General features: G+C 42.0%; 1 long non-coding RNA gene across 1 annotated transcript in view; it reads right to left on the bottom strand.

Moving 5' to 3' along the window:
- LOC120410027 overlaps window positions 1-13669 on the bottom strand; it is a 270677-nt gene extending 257008 nt beyond the window's left edge. Inside the window, exon 1 of the long non-coding RNA XR_005601950.1 lies at window positions 13262-13669. This is a non-coding gene — a long non-coding RNA (uncharacterized LOC120410027). The remainder of the gene's footprint in view (window positions 1-13261) is intronic.
- Between the last annotated feature and the right edge of the window lie 317 nt (window positions 13670-13986).

The raw sequence follows: 13986 nt of genomic DNA, 5'->3' as shown, positions 1-13986 counted from the left end.
TTGCTACCCCTACTCCAGCAAGTTAGTTAAAAGCGGGATAGGTACATCTCCAGAGAGAGGAGATGGGTGAAATACTCAGACAGGAGGCCCTTCTTTCTGCATCCTATAGCACAGAACACCACCCTGGTACTGAAGAAAAAAGTGTAAGTGGCTCACTTGAAATAAAGGTGAGTTTAGTAGGGATACAGGAGGCAGATCTGCTCAAGAGAGTGTCCCAAAGAAAGAAAACACCAAGCTTTCATGGTTTCAGCCACCTAAGCTGGAAGTTCTGGAAACCCTGAGCGTAAAAGGAGTAACTTCCTACTAAGGGTACAGAAAACATGGAAATCCCAGTATTTTCCAGACTTTCTGATTGCCGAACAGTAAGAACAGATTGCCAGCTGGGAGCTTGGAAGCCCTGCAACAGACTTCCAGTCAGCCCACAGAGCAGTGCTGCCAGAGCACCACTGATAGCACGTAGCTCTGCAACTACTCTACAGAGCTGATAGTCAGAGTCACCTGTCAAATGCCATTTTAACTGAGAAGCTGCAGGAATCAGAAAGCACATTTATTTCAGAAATAAATGTTTGCTGTTTACAGCAGGAAATTATGGCAAAATTTCTGGTTGGCAGAAAAATTTCTTTTCATTTCCCAGATCAATTTTGACCAAAACCTCCCCCAACAGAAAAAAAAAAAATTAAAGAAGTTTTCCCATGAACCAGAATTTCTCTTCTTCAGCCGATTAAAATCTGTAAGAAGTGAAAGGGAGAAAAGGAAGGAGGAGTACTGTTAACCAGTATAAAACTTCTCAAGACCTTTATATTGCCTGACTTGTTTTCCCATAGTCAGAAATGTTGATACCAGGAGGAACAACAGCAATTTCTTATCTCCACCTTTATATGAGCTGAAATTACCAAGGCTTAACAAGTTACCACATGTCAGCTGAACCAAGTTGTCTTTATGCATCCTCAGCCCTTAAGTATTACAAGACAATGTGGTTTAACATAACCATTTTTGTTACTGGCTAAACCAAGTTTCATTGCCTTAAATATGCCTCAGTCTAAATGTATAAACACTTACTATGTTTTACTAATAGAATATCTCAAGTTGGAAGGCACTGACATCTCATTAACCTGCATCAATTTGGATATATATACAAGAAAAGAAGCATAATTGATTTGCAGCATCATTACTTTGCTGTGGTACTACAGTGCCAGTAGGAGCAGCACATGATACTAAGGCTCACAGCTCCCTAATTTAAGGTCCCTTCCCAGGCCATTCTGTGATTCTATGATTGCCTTACACAGTAAGTCGGAGCAACAGCAGATACTCTATCATTTATTAATTAACTGAGATAATTAACTAATAATTAATTAATTACTGGTGCTATTTACCCAACTGTTTCAGATCAAACTTACGTCTGAGTCTTATGAGAAATCTCTTCCAATCACAAAATGTGCCACAGGTCATTATCTGAGCACATCACTCTTTTTAATATAAGGATGTGCTGCTATGCCCAGTTTATAGATTCAAAGGGGAACCATATTAGGTAATCTAAAGGTCATACAGGAAATCTGTGGTGTAGCAAAGCCTCAAATCTACAGACTTTTGATACCTCCTCAATGATATCTCCTTTGGGACTACAGTCTGTCTCAGTTTCCCAAGTTAGTTATCAGCAGTGTTAGCTTATGAACATTGAAAATAATGATATGGCTCCTATTGCTATCAACAGGAGCTTTGCAACTAATTTTAACAGGAATAGGCTCTTTGAATTCAAAAATCTAAAAATACTGCAATGCTTCCCTTATATTGCAAATAAAGCAGCAGATTAGTTAGTAGTTAGAGGGACTATATATATATGTATGTACATAATAATAGAAATATGTATATTTACAATATGTATGCTGTTGTAACAACAGACTTACGTTTTACTTCTGTAGCCAGGAACAACCTGCAGACCTGTGAAACATCCTGCATCTGACTTCTGCCTTGTTTACTTTCTCAAGGTCTCTGTTAACTTATCCCTCAGTCCATAAGATTCCAAGTCTGATACAGATTTCAAACTGCTACCACTTAAAGGTAACTGCAACCATTTAAAAGGAACAAATAGCCTACATCTATGGAAATTATTCTATATTTTTATCTTAAAATAGATATGAGGGGGAAAGGTACATGTTTCAACATTGAGGTCAATATATAAGAGTACTAGTGGACCGTCCAACAGGACTGTCAAATGTAAGGATCAAATGGTTTGCTGTGATTAAGGACATGCTCACTTCCCAGCATTTACTGCAGTTCTGGCAAGTCGTGAGACAGCAGACTTTAAATCTGTAACATGACTGATAGAAGTGTTGTTTTTAAAGGTTGAAAATGTTTTAGCACTAAATATTAAGTCACTCGGAGATTAGAATATGTATGGGATCAATTTCTCACCACATTTCATCAGACTTTTATGCTGTGAAAAACAGTGGGGTTACTCTGGCATAAAACCAATGCAATGGAATGGAGACTCATACCTGTGGTCACTAACATGACCCAGTGGTATATACAATAGGATATGGGGGAAAAATATTAAGAAAGGGTGTCAAAGCCCAAACATGTTCTAAAATTACTTTCCAGTATGACACTAAGTAAAATCAACATTGTTTTTTGATAAACTTTGGTAGTATTGAGTGAGTCTATGAGTCTCACTTTTCACGCATCATTTGGACTGCAGAATTTATGTCCATATCAACTACAGAAAGTTGCACCATCTTGCCACCAAGATGCAGGTGTGTCTGCAGTAGGACAAACTGTGACACAGAGGTCACATGCCGTGCAAAAATACAGATGGAAGCAGATTCCAGCAAAAAGCCTGATATCATTCTAGCTGTTAGGCTGTGCTGTCTCAATTTCAATTCTCTCTCAGACACTTTCTTACTGAATCCAAGACTACCTTTTGAGTTTTGCCCTTGGTTTATGTTCTCATAATAATTATGCTCATTTAATGTCAGAGAAGATTCATGAAGACTGTGAGAAGATAGGCCAAGCCATACAGAAATTTCTGCATTAGACAAGGCTATGAGAAATAAATCATGGAAGATGGTAGTCTGGAGAAAAATGGCTTGGCAAGTTTAAATGAAGGCCTGGAAGTCACAGAATTATAGAATCATTTGGGTTGGAAGGACCTTAAAGCTCACAGCCTTCAGCTAGAAAATTCATTTAAATCAACCAAAAAATGAGAAGGTCCACATTGCTCTTTGCTCCTCTGGGTTTGTTTTCCTCCGTTTAGATCTGATCTGCCTTTGAGCTCTTTCTGCCAAACTCTTGACAAGTTTAATTTTGAAAACTCACAACAACAAGGAAGCTTTTAACTGTTTTTATATTAATCTACTTCAACTCATTTTTATCTAGCTAGAGGCAGGGTTTAATCAATTACAGGTTCTTTCTCTAAAGAAGGCCTCAGCTCAACCTAACCACAGTTTACACTGTGGCCTACATTACCAAATTCCAATGGCATTTAACTTTTCAAGGTCTTTCTTTAGAGTGGTAACACTGAGTTTTACATGATACACAGACAAGGGTTTAGGAAATGCCAGATGGTTACTCCTGAAAGGATTTACTGATGGACTACGCCACCACTAATGGAAAACTGAAGAGCACACTTAGCCAGAATGTTGTCAGACGTTAGGATTTCTCACTACTCATCACACACACACAAACAAAAAAAACCTCTTTCATGCTTACTGGGAAGCTCCTGGAAGAGCCCAGTTCTGCATTCCCTGCAAACCCCCAAATTCCCTTGGATTTCACTAATAATTTTGAGTTGCACAAGCATAATTCCCTCTCCAACAAGTAACTTCTGCCAGAGCCACAAAAGGCATGACTCTCCTACAACTGTTAGCCAGAAGATTTAGCGTTTTTGAGCTCAAATTGTCAAGCTATTCTCTAGCTCTTGTAGTTCCAGGTTCAATTCCTGGTAATGATTAGGACAACAGTTATTTCACGGGGAACACAGGATCCACCTCTAAGTACTTCAAAAATTCTTAATATAGAGGTACACCTTTAGTTTTATTTTAGTGGGCATAAACGTATACCCACATGCTCTCTCAAGATATGTTTGGGGGGAAAAAGAGCATTGAAAACTGATTTATAAGAGGAGATGAGGATTAATAATAATGGTTATATAACACAAAATGGCACATAATATTAGGAATCATTAAGTGCAATAAAAGCCAGATGTCACTGTGTCTATAATAACTCTGCAAAATTCTACTTGTCTTACCTCTGGGGTTTTTCTTTTACACATACACTTACATGTTAAAACTTGCAATTTCCATGGCAAAGACGAGTCAAAGAGCTTTTATGTCTGAGCTTATGAGGTTTGATAATTTTCTAAATTTGCCTACCATAAAACACATAACTTCAAGCAGATGACTCAAAAAATCACATAATATTATCTGTGTATGTATTTACAGCTTGTGTTTCAGAGGAAAAACACATTCAGCAAGAGAATGACATCTTTTCGGGGATTTAAACAAAACACACCAAAAAAACCAGAGTTGAATTAAGGCTTACAAGCAGGAAGATATACAGCAATAATTGCATAACAACCTCCCTGATTTTCTGCATTGGCTCAAGGAAGCTCGCTGTATGAGCACACACTCTTTGGTACACTGTAGCTAAACACAGAAACTGCTTAAAATCCCAACTCTGGAAAAACTTCTGAAAAAAATTAATTTGAAATTCTGCTGCAGTCAGTGGGACATGCTTATCCATATTTATATGCTTGGCAGCAGAGGACCCAAAAGATCTACAGCAGGTTCCTCTTTGCCCTTGCACATTGAGGTCCTTTCAAATCCCACCAACCATTTACAGACCTCCGGCTCTCAGCTGAATAAAATGCTTACAATAATCTGGAGTGCACAGTCTAGACAACCCTCATCCTGAGAACATATTTTCTACCACAGGGCACCAAAAGTCTTCAAAAAATTATAAAGAAGTAGAGAATTTCCTTCCCTTTGGAAAGAGTGGGGTCCATTCCATATGTTAGCTTGGACTCACCCTATCAACTGCTTTTTGCTACCTTCACAAAATGTATTAAGGGCCTAATATCATACTCCATTCCTACAGTGATCAACTTCTACAGACACATAAGTTATCAAATCTTAGTATGTAAACTGTTACAATCCTTGTTGTCAAGAGCAGTAAAAGTCTACATGTTGACACGTTTAATCAAGCTGAAAATTATAATCTAAAGCAATAGGATGACTTGACTTCTGTCTTCATAGAGAAGAAAGCGCAAACTCTTCTTTTTGCAAAAAAATAACATTTACTGATGATATACAAATTTTAAGAACGAAGAGTATGAACAAGCAAAAGCTGTCTTACCAAATTCTCTGACAAAGACACAAAAAGGAAATGCCAAAATGCCTTACATTAATAAGATGCAGTTTCTGACAGGCAGTTAACGATTTTAAAATCGTAGAACCATAGAATGGGTTGGGTTGGAAAGAAGCCTAAAGAATATCCAGTTCCAACCTCCCTGCCATGGGCAGAGACACCTATCACTAGACCAGGGTGCTCAGAGCCCTATCCAGCCTGGCTTTGAATACTTCCAGGGATATGGCACCCACAATTTCCTTGAGCAACCAGGGTCACTACCTTCATAGTGAAGAATTTCTTCCCAATATATAATCTAAACCTGCCCTCTATCAGTTTAAAGCAATTACCCCTTGTCCTATCACTCCATGCCCTTGTAAGAAGTCCCTCCCCAGTTCCCTTTTCAGCCCCTTTAGGTACTGAAGGTACCTAGATAGAGGTCCCCCAGATCCTTCTCCTTTCAAGGCATGAGTGATGCTGAAAACCATGAGACTGACTTACCTCATTTCCCTGCATAGTACAATCTGTTTATTCTACAGTGGGAAAATCCCTTTTTTTTAAGTCAACTTCAAAGTTTATTTTGGTGCAAGATTCCCCTCAGATACAGCAATGTGACCACCTGACATAAGCTGGAGTGTGGTAATACACTTCCATATTGCCCTTCCTCCTTCAGCATCTTTTGCAATGTATGCTGTTCACACGCCAAATGCTCTTTCACCGATAAACTCTTTATTGAGAAACTAGGTAAACTGGCCAACTATGTGTACCAATTAAAGGTAAAACAGATAAAAACTGGCTAGAGGAACACACAAGCAGAGATTTATAACAAGAGAGAGGAAGATTGCTGGAGAGGCAAGAGAAGGGAAGAAGTTAAAAATGGTCTCTGAAAATTAGAACAATTTAATTTGTGTCTGTATACATCATGTGTTTACATTTCACCATGCTAATAACAGGATCCACCAAGAAACAGTTTTGTTGTATGAGGAGACGCTCCAACAGTTTTGCACAGGACTCTGCTGGGAAAGCTTGTCCAGGAAAGGTCTTCCCCAAGACCCCTACCAGAACCTGCAAGCAGTTTGTAACTTGCTCCCTGGCAGAGCTCAGACACTCACAAATTGAGTGACAGCTGGGCATGGTTTTATGGAGCCTAGCAAGGCCCACACAGCGCAGCTGGCTGCCTGTATCCCTTTGCAGACCTATCCACTAGAATTTTACTCAAGTTTATACAGGCCATCTGTGTAACAGCCCAAGTGACAATGCCGATGCACTGCCACCCACCGCACCAGTGACTGAGCAGCAACGCCGTCTCGCTCTTTTCAACCACCTTCTGCCACAGACCTCTGCACTATGAGCCACTGATTCAGAAACAAAAATCCATGCAGGGCCATTTCTCATGGAAAGCAGAGTTAAACACCGTGGGCAGCAATCTGTAAGGCAGTGCGGGTCTGAGAGGCAGATGCCCTAGCAGGGGCAGATCTGGTACTGGTTAGAGAGCCACAGCCTCGGGTACATTTTGAAAAGCTTACATATTGCACAGCTCCTTAGCTACTCCACACTGTGCTTCTGTACACTGCACTATAAAATCTCCCAGTGCAGTAGGTGGGCTGGCTATTTTTAAAAGTGTTTTGGATGAGTTTAGGCTGATTATTATGCCTCTTTGATTCTCCTCCTTTTTGCAAAAGAGACTGAGTTTTGACTCAGAAATAAATACGTCTGGCAAAAGAAAACAAAGTCAGGCTTTATGTAAAATTTACACTGAACATAAACCTAAGTCTAAGTACGAGGCAAATCATTTTGATAAGTGGTTAATAAGTTAATAAGGATACTATTCACCAACCCACTGCAGTTGAACATTATAGTGATTTATAATCCTCTGGAATGTTTTTTACTGGTGTATTTATAACTGCTTACACCACATGGTCCTCACATGGCTAACCAGCTCTGCAGGATCTGTTTGTTATTTAAGAAAAGCATATTAATGAAATCTTAACATAAAGTGAGTGACCAGAGAATATAGTGATGGATATTATATTTTATAATCCATACTTGAACTAAAAAATTTACCAGACCATTCTTTAAATAACTGTTAACCTATTGAGCCAGCAGCAGTAATTCATGCATATTAAATAAACAAGAAAGTAAAGGTTACAATGGAAAACTGTTCTGTTGCTGTAAAAGTGGAACCTAGTGAGCTCCAAAGCTCACAAGATGCTGCTGAATCCATTCTTAGGTTAAAGAGTTTGAAGCTCAGCCTCAGGAAGTGTTTTAATTTGAATTTAATTTAATAATGAAGTGTCTTATTAATTCTTCCTGGCCAAGGTTAGAGAAGGATGTTGTATGCACTATCTGTGTCCTTTGTCATGCAGCTGGCAGCAATGCTGGACTTTCCTAGGATTCTGCAGGAGTAGCTAAGGAAGACCTCACCACTTCTCACTACAGCAGGCACTCAGTGTTCAGAGTGCACTCCCAGTTGCTGCAACAGAAGGGTTATGAACTCTTGCACTTCCACAAGTCCATTTCAAACAGACTTTCAGTGCCAATAGTCTTGCACAAAAGCTTGTTTACAGATTAGGAAAATGAACAGAAAAATAATGCAGTTGCTCTCATGTCAAAATTTAACTGGACTCCAAATATTTTAGGATCCAAGGTCCTACAATTCACATCCAAATATAGACGTCGACACATAAGGAATAAGGTAATTTTAATACAAAGATAATTCCTAGAACATTGCTTGAGCTTTATTGACTAGTTAGAAAGACAAACTAAACAGCCAGCTTATCCTGGAAAGCATGAGACCCTTTTTCACAAATGACTGTGATCTGTTTAGTGGGACACAAGACTGGACTCAGCACTTCTATACTGCATGCATCCTTTGGGTCTGAACTTTGGTTACCTTCCTTGTCTCTATTCTTTTGAGATCTAGCACTAGCTGTATTAACAGTTTTCCCTAGTTTCACCTAGGTGGCTTAATTTTGAACTGGAACAGAGCAGAGGAGAGTTGCTTGAACAGCAACCCCCAACCTTTAACCATACAGCAACAATTAACAGCAACTTCTGCCACCACCTCTTTGCACTGAATAGAGGTCTCTGAACAAACAGACCCTTGCACACCAGCCCCAGGAGCCTGAGAGGCTGCAGAAACATCAGTAAGAAAATCCACAGTCCAGAGTCTGACATGAGCTGTGTGGACTAACACAAAGTTACATCACAAGCCCAAAAGAAGTTTGAACAAAGTGCAGCTACAGGCAACCCCTCTGTTCTGTTTCCAGATCAAATAATAAGTTGGTTGTGGGTTTGAACACTTCTGTTTGTTTATTTTGCATCTCTTTCTGAGACCCTCTTTGTCTGACCTGAGTGTACTGCCAAAAGTTCTATCTGGACCAGTATATTTCTCACTGCAAGTGCTACATCAGCAACTTAGCACATTGGAGAGCTTCTTTCTAAATTCAAATTTGCCCTTGTACTTGGAGGCGTACAGCATGTACTTGAGAGCATCACAGGCATATCAGTTTTTCTCTCTGTGTATCCAAGGATGATGTTGCAGGGTACAACCTAAATCATCCCACTTGCAATGTAAATAGTCCAGCACTACTTCCCCTCTATACACACTAAGTACATCCCTAAGGCATGCAGTCATTGCAAAGCTTGCTGCTGGTAAAGACGAAATGCTGACCCACAGTCCTAGAGCTATTGTGGGAACATGTCCGGTCAAAATCTGGTATTTCTGCAGCACAAACATACCCTGTGTGTTTATACCATGCTTGGAACATTTTTATATGGTTCTGCATGATTTTGCAAAGTAGTAAAGTCCTCCAGGGCCACATAAAATCTCTGGAGAAATGGGGGGAAAAGGCAGGAATGGGGGGTAGAAAAAATAAGAAATTACTAGCAGTAGTCTGTGAACTTCATTAATCTATTACAGAAACCCCAGATGCCAAATTCAGTATAGAGCTAACTTCCAGCACCCATTACTCACCCTGCTTTTGCAACATGAGTAAGTCATGTGTGGAATAAGATACTGCTCTGCATGAGACATCCATGGTTCAGTATAACCTGGACCACACCACATGAGGGATTTTCTGTCCCAAAAGCAAAGAAGAAAATTGAGTGAAAAAGAAAGTAGAAAAATATAACAGTGTGAAAGTTCCAGGTAAACAATATCAGAGGGACAAAATATGAGTTGCAGTTACATATATATACCCTGAACTCTGATTTCAGAGTAGATACACATACCATGTTGTTGTCAGGCATTTGCCACGGGGTAGATGATTTTGTTGGACCTTCTGGAGGGAGGAGGGAGAATGGGTGGTCAGATAGTTTTTATCATCTTTAAAATTACTGGAATTTCTTTCCAACTTTGTTTCAGCTGCAGCTTAGTTTCTTCCAGTGTTCTAAGCATACCTTACCCAACGTGTGGGCTAGGCAGGCTTTAGAAATTGAAACAAAACAAATTAGGAAATTACCTCTTGCTTTTTCATTCTGTCTTTACTTTCTCAATCTTTCACCATTTCACACAGATTCCAAGATGTATCCCCACTGAGAAATGCATGGCATGTTAAATAAGGAGTAGTTTGATCAAATAACAGACTCAGAACACAGCTGTTTCCACGGTCAGTGGTCCAGTCTCCTTCTGTCCCATCCCCTCACCAGTCATTCTTATGCGAGCCCCACATTTCCTATCTTCCTTCTGTGGTCTCCAAACACCCTCTTCTTTCCCTTTTCCTCTTTCACTTGCTTCTTTTCCTCCTGTATACATGAGGACACCACCTCCACTATCATACTCAATCTCTCAATAAAAAAGGTGACATTTTATATCAAAAATAAAAAACTAAGCAATTGGGAGTAATGACAAAGGAGGTAAGACTTCAAGAACAATGCACCAAGGAAGCAAAAATGTCTATACTGGGCTAATGTAATCTCTCTGTCCTGGCTTAATGACAAAAAAACCCCAAACTGAAAACATTGTTTGGAACCTAACCTGTTAAGTTCTTAAAATTTCCATCAGTTAGTGGTTTGGGGATTTCCTGTGTGGCAGCTGGCATCCAGACTACCATGCTCCGTATCCATACATAAATTTTCTCAATTAATTTTTCATTGCCTCCCATTTTGTACTTGTGACAAACAGTAATTAATTGTCATTTGAATGTTTGTACAGAACTAATACACAATGCTTCCATGAGTACCCTGTATGACTGCTGACATACCACATCCAATCCATACAGCCATAAAGTTTTGTTTCACATCCAGTCAGTAGTCACAAGCTGATATTATCTTCCACAATAAAGCCAAAACAACTATCATTATATCACATTTATTTTCTAGCTTCAAGCAAGTGTATAAGGGCAGCTTTGGAAAATATTCTCAAAATACCTTTTCCAATTCATTACTCTGTAGTGCCAATGGTCATGTAGTGCAAATTAACTTGTATGTTTTTGGATGTAAGCCTGACAGTGAATGCCAACCACTGATTTTCCACAGCCCAGACTACACACATTCACAAATGGTTGTAATACTTATAATAATGCTTTGTTAAATGGCAAGTTTTAAGAGGGTTAATGTTGCCTTAAGAAGATCAGATGAACAAAGTAGTCACTGTAGCAGTTTTAGCCTACTTTTCAAGAGTTACTGGACAACATGTGGTATACGTACATGCAGAACAGTGCTTTTATTTGGAAACATGATTTTCAAGAAATTTCAAGTTTTGTTGACAGTTTTTCAAGAATTTGTGTAGTTTCTGCAGCTGCATATCATATGGTTTTCAGAATGGGTTGACTCAGACACACCCAAGTATTCTTGTAGGGCTCTGTTATTTACAAGCCACTCTGTTAAAGGCAGTTATGATTTGGCTATACTCATTACTTTGTTTTCATTGTCTTCACATGCTTTCACGTCTTTGTCTTGATACTGCTATGCTTCCTAGCAACATGGAGAAACTTAAGATTTGCTCCTTCAAAGAATACATGGCCCCAACCCAAAGAGTCCCACTGACCACAGTGAATTTTTGTTAAGGTTAAACAGGCAGAAGACCATCAAGAGCAAAAGCAAATTCTAAATCTGAATTAGGGGGATAATATGGCCTATACTTGTAATTTTCTGCAACAAAAAAACTTTCAAAGTGGCTGAAATTCTGACCTTACTAACAACACTGACTAACCCTCTATGGACTATTTCACTAATAAGGTTCCTCTGGCACATGCACCTTACAAGTTAATTCACTTCTGCTGTTATTTCTAATTTGAGAGCCAGATGCCTAAAAAATTATCAGAATGTCTATTCCTTAAAAATAAGTATTAAAGAAAGGTATGAGGGATGGAGAATCCTGAATATATAAACTCAGAAGCTTCCAATTTTTCATGTATCTGACACAATTTTCTTAATGGTTGCGGCATAGTTTACTAACAGGGCATTTGTCTTTTTCATTTATTTTCTTTCCCTCTTTTTCCTTTAAATTTGCAGCTGCAAATCAATGCAAACTCATTCAGAGATTACCCAGGAGAAAATTTCTATTTTGTAAAGTGAACCTTGTGCTTTTGGGACCTCTCTGAAAACTTTTAACAATGTTACACCCTTGGGCCTTTCTGTCCTCCAATTCCTAGGTTGAAAGCTTGCATTTTCACTAGCTGCCCTTTTTAAGTATGCTTTTGTAAAACTGCACTGAAGTGAAAAATGTTCATGAAGAACTTTGGTTTATTATTTAAAATAGCAAAGGTAGCTCTTCTGCCTCAATCCTGGCATCTTATAGATTTTTTTTTTTTTTTTTTTTTTTTTTTTTTTTTTTTTTTTACATTTTGGCCAAAAATATCAATAAAATAAAGCAATTCCCAGTCTCCTATGTTACAGCCAGAAAACTGATTACATTATTACTGGATAACATCACGTCTTTGGGATTAGGCTGCTAGCTGAGGTCTTATTATAGTAGTGAATTCAAACTGCCATGGTTAGCAATGTCAGCATTTCAATTATAATAGTCTCTTCCTCCTCCTCCTCCTCCTGTCTTTTCTCAAAGGGCTGAAATTTGGACTTAAAGATGAACTTAAGGTTGAAGGACTGACAACATAATCCATGTCACTAAATCCACGGCTTATCATTTTAGCACATTTCTGACAAGTAGCTTTAGAGTATTTTTAAATACAGGCCCGACTTCATGCCTTCATCCTACATCCGAAACTTGAGCGTATATGCAGAGTATGTAGCACTCATTACCATTACCTTTGTGGCTTGAGCTTCTCAATAAATGAACTTTTAATAATCTCTTCATTTTAGGGAGCCACTGGTTTTAAAACTATGCGTCCAGCTGACAGCTTGGACTGAAAGATGTGTGTTGCTACAACTTCGCTTCAAAATTCTGTTTCAAAACAGGGATGTCATACACAAAGTATGTTTCTCAAAAGCACTGCTGGTGCTGAGCTACGCAGTGTAAAGAATCTGAAAAGACTCCACCTGGCAGGTCTGATCAAATGTGGGAGACCCGCTGTAGACTCGCCATGAAGACGTCTCCCATACGTTTTTGCTGGGACGTGCCAGGAGGACTCCATGGAAACCACAGGCAGCTAAAACCCTGCCGCGTGTTTGCCGAGCAGGGCAGAGCACAACGGTGATGACACCGACGCTGCCCGTCACTCGGACTCCGGGTCCCTGTCCCGGTCTGCGCCCCGCATCCCCTCCCCGCCCCGCGTTAAGCGGGCTCTGGGCTGTGTTTCCCTTTGTCCGTGTGAGGGCGGGCGGCTGTCCCCTGGGCACACGCCGGGCGCACCTCGGGGACAGCGCGGGGCACATCGCCCGGGCTGCACTCGGGGCCACGGCCGGGGGTCGGCCCAGCCCCGGCCCGCCCGCCCGCACCAGCCCTGGCTCCGGAGCGCAGCCCCGCCGGGAAAGGGGCGCGAGGCACAGCCACCCCCTCCCGCGTCCGACGGTCACTTACGTTGGGGGCGGGTGCCGCCGGGAGCGCTGCCGGCCGCGGGGACGGACCCCGGCCCGCCTCCGACAGGGGAGCCGGCCGGGAGGGGGGCGGCCTCCCGTTCGGTGTCGGAAGGGTGAATATTTGCCGGAAACCCGGGAGTTTATTCCACTTGGCAGAAGCGGAGGGGGCCGGGGAGGGGGCATGGGTGCGAGGGGTGGCCCACGGTTCCCGGGGAAGGGGGCGAGGAGCGGGCCCGCGACGTGCCCGCTCCCCGCTCGACTGTCGGATCCGCTACCCGGCGGCTGCCGCGGGCCGCCGTGAGTCACCCCCGGCCACGACAGCGTCAGCCTCGCCGCGGCGTTGGCAGCCAGACGAGCCGCGGCGCGGAGCCGCCGCTGTCCTCGGATGAACCCGGCGGGGCTGCCAGCGCCAGCCGAGTGCGCGCAAGGCGAGAGCCGAGGCTGTGCCGGCGCGGCGGCGTGCGACACCCCTGCGGCGGGGATGGCGGAGACGGGGCGGGGGGCGGGAGCGGGGGGGCAGCCCCTCGGCGGCCGGGCCGGAAAGGTAAGCGTGGGACAGGGATGGTGCGCCGGGGGCATGGTCACGCAAAGGGCACGGGGCGGGGGGGGAGGCGCTGCCCCCCGGGCCGCGCGTCCCCGAGGCGGCCCAGGGCGCGGGGAAGAGGCGGAGGGGTCGTGGGGGACGAAAGCCCCTACGCTCCAGGCACGGGGCAGATGGCTTCCGAC

Source organism: Corvus cornix, chromosome 5 (assembly GCF_000738735.6).
Source record: "Corvus cornix cornix isolate S_Up_H32 chromosome 5, ASM73873v5, whole genome shotgun sequence".
Lineage (NCBI taxonomy): Eukaryota > Metazoa > Chordata > Aves > Passeriformes > Corvidae > Corvus > Corvus cornix.
This window is presented reverse-complemented; position numbering and strand designations above follow the sequence as displayed.